General features: G+C 44.5%; 1 protein-coding gene and 1 non-coding gene across 2 annotated transcripts in view; one reads left to right on the top strand and one right to left on the bottom strand.

The window, feature by feature from the left end:
* Positions 1-7,500, bottom strand: part of LOC143282309 (chitin synthase chs-2-like) — a 70,343-nt gene that overhangs the window by 60,452 nt on the left and 2,391 nt on the right. The window lies entirely within an intron of this gene.
* Positions 3,090-3,171, top strand: Trnas-aga (transfer RNA serine (anticodon AGA)). The gene has a single exon. It is a non-coding gene; the product is annotated as a tRNA-Ser (tRNA).

The raw sequence follows: 7,500 nt of genomic DNA on the forward strand, positions 1-7,500 counted from the left end.
AAAAAAAAAAAAAAAAAAAAAACACTGATGCAACTGCATACGCATTTAACACGAAATTGACTTCACTCTACCCTGAATCACAGTGACTGACACACAGAGGTGTAACTGGGGCACGTATTATGCACACACAAGTCATACACTGGAAAGCAAAGTCAAGGACATTTTCAATGGAAAGGTGCATCAAACACATACGAATTACGTATTAGAACAGCACTGAGACAAGATAAATGACAAAGAAACTTGAAACTGTGTACAAGAAAGATATAAATCAGCTTGCAAAGAAACTAGAAAGTGTGAGTCCAAGTATCTTAAAAAATTTTTAGTCATCTGAGCTATCATTCATGAAATGAAGGCCAGAAGATATTAGTGTAGCACGCCATGCAGTGCTGTTCATTTCCCCCATAGGATTGACAACTTCAACGAGTGTTGGACAAATATTATGCATACTGGATGCAGATATATACATGACAAAGTGGAAAAAAAACTAACAGAAATAAAGGACAGAGCTTTTAACTAGATGAGCTGCAGTAATTGTCAGTATGTGTCAGGGTCTTATACTATCTGCCCATGTGACCCGGACGTATCTTGTGAAGAAACACTGACAATCTCTAAAGGATTCATCGCCTGCTACGGACACACAGCTGAGTTCTGCTGTAGATGAAGAACGCCTTTCTTTTGAAACAAAGTTCAGGGCATTGTTTCATGTCATTTTTGTCCAAGAAGTACTGTTTGAAATAGAAATGTGTAATCATTTATTTTGCTTTTCTGAATGTTTTTGAATGATTTACATCTGTCACAATAGAAATTCAAATGATAAAATTATTTGGCACTTTTCGAATTTCCTGGCAAATATATGTCTGTTGTTGTGGAAATGAAATAAAGCATATATTACACGCTCTGTTGTTTTGAAGTGGTAGAGCTAATTTGACATGAAGTAATGGTAATATCATACCCATATTACAAATCCAATAAGCAAGTGAGCCAATTGGTCGTAATCCGTACTACCCGTAGAGGCTTTCATAAGTGGTTGTGCCAATATACATCTTTTATACTAAATACAAATTCTACACTGTGTGTATTTACTACAAAACGATTCCACTGATTCCTTCTGCATTATAAAGCTTAACACACAAAGGAAAATTGGGGACGTGTTTAAAATACCGAAATGTCCATGGGCATTCACATAAAAGCAAGACCCAGAAAAACAAATTCACATAGAAAACAATACACACACACGTGACTGACAAAACAGGCTGTTCTTCAGAAATATTAATGGATCGATCATGCAATCATAATGAAATCCTGGGAGGATTTTCCAAAACAAATCCCCTTTGTAGACTGATAACTCGTCTTTACCAATCCATGCCTTAGTACAGTCAGTGTGTTTCTGAGCAGGGTTTCGTTTTCGATCTCGGAGGACAACATGTACAGACCTGCTAATGTCTAATTCTCTGCATGCGTGTACGCGCGTCCAGAAAATCAAATATCCATTTCAAAGATACCATGATAAATGTTAGTGTCCCGTTGGGTATGAAAACACAAGTGTATCCAGCATGCGCATTCCCCGAAAACAGAGTACCGCTGCCTACATGGCAGGCCAAAAAGGGTCGTTTATGTAAAGAACAGACAGGCAGGCAAGCTGAGCCTACGAAAGCAAATGGAGAAGTCTGCTTCAGGAAATAAGACACCACTGACACATTTTCACTCCTAATCCAACTCGTAAACAGACTTCAGTTTCAGGGATGTATCAAAAAGTGCCAGCTGTCTGTTTCTTACACGCCGAACCATATCTGCTTTAACTCTCTCCATACGAACGGCGAAAGAGACGACGCTAACAGCGTTTCACCCCAATTATCATCATTAAAATATTGCAAGCGGAAGGCTATTATACTGAAGAGGCGAATGTTGACAAAGAATACCACAATTCTGACGACGGAAGCTAAAGGTTGGGTCATTCAGACACCCACTAGACATCCGAGGGGTCTGTGTAGAGGAGAAGAGAGGACTGGCCGTACTGAGTGAGTTAAAAAAAAAAAAGAAAAAAAGAGCTAATGGATGAATTTCGCATGAACCTAATACGCTGGTCGCACCTTGAAAGTTTACCCTAGGTTCATGAAGGACATTGGAATGAAATAGATAAAACTAACAAATAAGCAGTTACATGAAAATATGCTAAAAATGACATATACACATAAGGCGAATCATTAGAATAGAATGAGAATAAAGACATGCTACGTTCAACGAACCTGTGCACACAAGCGTGAATACTCACAGAAGGGTGCAAAAGCACACACACAGAAACACACACAGACACACAGACACACACACAGACAGACAGACAGACAGACAGAGAGAGAGAGAGAGAGAGAGAGAGAGAGAGAGAGAGAGAGAGAGAGATTCATAGCACAAACAAACGAATTTATCGGAGAGACACCTCCCTCCAAGTGCCTGTGAGATATTACGCAAAGTTGGTGTATGTACGATACGAAATCGAGAGAGAGAGAGAGAGAGAGAGAGAGAGAGAGAGAGAGAGAGAGAAAGAGGGGGGGGAGGGAGGGAGGGCGTGAGAGAGAGAGAGATGGAGGGATGTAAAGAGACGCTTTGACGCTTTGACACTTTAATGTCATTGGCCATGAGGTTCTTATGACATGAGTGAATGCATGAACATACTTTCAATTTTTTACAAGCCTGAGAGAGAGAGAGAGAGAGAGAGAGAGAGAGAGAGAGAGAGAGAGAGAGAGAGAGAGGTGTCGAGGGGTGGGGGATTTGGAGTTTGACACTACATTAAATAACAAATATCGGAACAGGCTGAACACACACACACACACACACACACACACACACACACACGCGCACACACACACACACACACACACACACACACACACACACACACACACACACACACACACAAGAATAAAAAGCACAAGACAACAAGTTATGGTCCACAAAGTCTTCTGAATGTAATCATAATATTATATCTGAAGATAGAGCCACCTTTGAACAATGTGTGTGAAGACTGTCACAGTTATTTTCAAACAGCTGTATGCTTGGAGGTGTGAAACGGCACAATACATACAGTCATTGAAGTCGTTGTGGCCGAGTGGTAAAGGCGATGGACTAGAAATCCATTGGGAGCTTCCCGCACAGGTTCGAATCCTGTCGGCGACGCCTTAAGAGGGAGGTGGCAGAATGGTTTAGACGCTCATCTGCCAATATAGAGTCCGTGAGGGTCTGGGTTCGAATCCCGCTCTCGCCCTTTCTCCCAAGTTTGACTGTAAAAATCAAACAGAGCGTCTAGTCATTCGGATGAGACGCTAAACCGAGGTCCCGCGTGCATCACGCAATTGGCGCACTGGAAAAAGAACCCATGGCAATGAGAGTGTTGTCCTCTTGCAAAATTAAGTAAAATGCTATAGAGAGCCCCAGACACCAGCCTGTTCCTTTCCAGGTCCACTCTTCATGTGTAACCGGCGAACGAGAAAAGAAGGGAAACAAAAGTAATTTGATTTGAAGCTGCACAACTCTGATTGTTGTTCAGATTCATTTTTCCTTCATGGAATGAAAACCGATCTGAACTTGGCTTTAGCAAGACTAATTATCATTGCCTTGAACAACAACAACAACAACAATTACTACTACTACTACTACAAACAAACGAAGAGGGTAGGGCATGAAAGGACACACATTTTTTCCCCCAATGTTTGAAGGTGAATGAGTATGATGATAATGCTGGTGATTGCGTCCATTTTGGTTTGGGACAACGTGACAAAGCTGTATTTGACGCTTGTGTCCACAGAACGAACGAACGAACGAACGAAAATGCTTTAATGAACTTTGGCCATGGACCACAATTCAAAACCAGGGGACTGGGGGTGGGCATGGGAAGGGGTATTATAACACTTGAATAGATGACACAATATCATAATGTTCACGGACTTGACATTAATTCTACTTAATTAGGTCTGAGTATATGATTTCTCCTTTTGATCGCATGGAAAATGAATTTTGATACATGGCAATTTCTCTGCTTGTTGTTTGATCGGAGAAGTGAACTAAGAGACATGTTTAAAAGGTGTGGGATGCTGGCCTGGTGCTAACGCGTCCGCTTAGAAAGCGAGAGAAACCGAGCGCACTGGTTCGAATTCTATAGTCGCCAGTATTTTCTCCCCCTCCACTAAACTGAGTGGTGGTCTGGACGCTAGTCATTCGGATGAGACGATAAACCAAGGTCACGTGTGCAGCATGCCTTCAGCGCACGTAAAATAACCCACGTCAACAAAAGGGTTGTCCCTGGCAAAATTCTCTAGAAAATTCCACTTCAAAAGGAAAAATAAAATTGCAGACATAAAAAAAGGGTGGCGCTGTCAGTGTAGCGACATGCTTTCCCTGGGGAGAGCAGCCTGAATTTCACACAGAGAAATCTGTTGTGACAAAAGAGTAACACAACACAATACAATGCAATACAACACAACAGATCACAACACAACACAACACAATACAACACAACACAATACAATACAATACAATACAACACAATACAATACAATACAATACAACACAACACAATACAATACAATACAATACAACACAACACAATACAATACAATACAATACAACACAACACAACACAATACAATACAATACAATACAACACAACACAATACAACACAATACAATACAACACAACACAACACAACACAACACAATACAATACAACACAATACAATACAACACAATACAATACAACACAACACAACACAACACAACACAATACAACACAATACAATACAATACAATAATCATACCACACGTCAGCCAGGCCAGAATCATACAAACGTCTTCAGTGTTGGTCTGTAGCAAAACTCCCAAAGGATACATCCATAAAGTATATATGGCACTCATTCCACTGTGTGTTCCCTGTCTTTGCAGCTGAGCCATACTTCTGTGCAGGAGCCCGCCATATGTATTAGCGTAGCTATCAGAGTGTATTTCTCCCACAAGAGTTTTGCCGGAGGACAACACTTATGTTGTCGAGGGTTCTTTTTCAACGCACCAAGTGCGTGCTGCACACGGTACCTCAGTTTATCGTCTCATCCTAATGACTAGATGCTCAGTTTGATTTTCCTCATCAGCCTTGCGAGAAAGGGCGAGACAGGGATGCACACCCAGACACCCACAAACACTATTGGGAGACACGCGTCCAAACCACTTTGCCACTTTCCCATCTTGGGAGCTGAAAATTCCCACAATGCCCTTTGCGTCAGATTGGAACACAAACATAAAGCGCGTTCTCCAAATCGTCAGACAATTTCGCTTATTTTGCTTTGGTTGAGAACCTGGGCATACCTCTGCCATGACTGAAATTTAGCATGGCTTTATTCTCTTGTGGAATCACAGTGCCATTCAGACTATTAGTAACATTCGGTCAACCGTTGCAAAGCCTACAAATTCATTCTTCGTTGATACACCTGCCATTTGTTGTTGTTGTTGTTGTTGTTGTTGTTGTTGTGTGTGTGTGTGTGGTTAAATGCATTTCTGTTGTGATAAAAATGGTGTCTCGTGGGCAGCATGATCACCTTCTGCACATGGGCACAATACAGAATTGGGACCAGTATTTCATGTATGTTTCTGGACTGGTCACACACACAAAGCATACAAAAGAAAAAAAAGAAAAAGAAAAAAAGAATCACACGCCACATGAGATGAAAGAGCATCTCAGTTCACAGTCAAGGACGGACTCTCTCTAGATACGATTTCCCCGGCTCTGTAACACCCAGTTGAAGGTAATTCTATAAACTTCCACTGTCAACCAGTCCAACGGAAAGTGCCCGTCATCTCCGCGATACGCTATCAACTGCCGATAATTAATTAAGCGCACCCTTGATTGCAATTTTATGTTCACTCGTAGCTACGTGTGTCCGGGTATTTTAGATTTTCGGCAACGTAGATCCACAAAAAGAGGTATACTCGAAGCTCTGAGAAAGGAGGAGGAGGAGGAGGAGGAGGAGGAGGAGGAGGAGAAGAAGAAGAAGAAGAAGAAGAAGAAGAAGAAGAAGAAGAAGAAGGAGGAGGAGGAGGAGGAGGTACACCGCAAGCTTTGAAGAAGAAGAAAAAGAAAGGAGAAACAGAGGCATGAAAAAATTTTTTTTTTTTAAAAGAACTGCTCTCCTTGCCTTTTCAAGATGCTCCTCAGTTTTCCCAGACTCATCACCCGGACCGGACAGAACCACACGGGGAGGGGAACTGGACGGTCGCTGGCAGAACAGGACACTGATGGCCGTGAGTCAGTGGCCGACAGACACACAGACACCTCCGTCACAGCCAGCTAACGCCACAGCCACGCACCAGCACAAGGGAGAGAGACAGAGAAAGAGAGACAACTTTCAGCACTGGTCCCGGTCCCCAAGAATCAAGACAGCACAGGGGGCGCTGTGTCGGCCAGGCAGGGGCACACAACCAGTACTGACAGACGGAGGGCGGAGAGACCCTCACGAGCTCAGGTCGCACGAGGACTAGGCAGCTTCACGGGACCGAAGGATCGGAGGACTCCCTTTCTCCTCTCCCTTCCTCCCCTCTCCTCCATGCACACTCCGTCTCCTGGCCACTGCGCCTGAGCAGCGATGACGTCAGAGGATAATCCACCGTCAGCTGAACGATAAGCCCGCGCGACCTCTCTCACCCCCACCCACACTCCCTCACTCTCCGCCCCCCTCTTCTCCCAAAACGACAGACGTGCATCACCTTGCATGTGCACAGGAGGGGGAGGGGGAGAGGAGGATGAGGGAGAGGAGGATGAGGGGTGGAGGAGTAAGAGGAGGGGGAGGGGGAGAGGAGGAGGAGGCATGGGAGAGTGGAAACCTTTTTCATGCAGTGGGGGTGTGGGGGTGGGGTTGGGTTGGGGGGAGTGACCCTGGGGCAGGCAGCGGATCAGGCCTTCTGCCAACCAATCACATGCCTCCCTCCTCCACCCCCCCCCCCGCCCCCCACATCCTGGCCTTCCCTTAGCCCACCCCCACCCCCCGTCTTTAGTTTGGCACATTCTCCCATCCACCATCCCACCCCCTGTCTGTCTCTGTCTCTCTCGCCCTCTCTCTCTCTGTCTCTTTCTATTTACCCCCCCCCCTCTCTCTTCGCATATATCTCTCTTTTTCTCCGTCTCTCTTTTACTCTCCCGTCCCCTTTCTCTCTCTCTCTCTCTCTCTCTCTCTCTCTCTCTCTCTCTCTCTGTGTCTTTCTCCCCTCACTCTGTTTCTCGGTTTCACAGGCTCAATCTCTCTCTCTGTCTCTCTCTCTCTTTCTCCTCCGCCCTCTCTGTGTTTCTGTCTGTCTGTCTTTCTCCGTCTCTCTACCTCTGTCTCTCTCCTTCTCCTTCCCTGTCTCTGTCTCCCTCTGTCCCTGTGGTCGCGGATGGCAGGAACTTGGTGTTTAAGAGCTAATACTTGCTCAGGCAGGCTTGGTTTTTCTGGCCCAAAGCTAACTCAAGGCCCTGCAGCGGCG

Source organism: Babylonia areolata, chromosome 5 (assembly GCF_041734735.1).
Source record: "Babylonia areolata isolate BAREFJ2019XMU chromosome 5, ASM4173473v1, whole genome shotgun sequence".
In the NCBI taxonomy this organism is placed as follows: domain Eukaryota; kingdom Metazoa; phylum Mollusca; class Gastropoda; order Neogastropoda; family Buccinidae; genus Babylonia; species Babylonia areolata.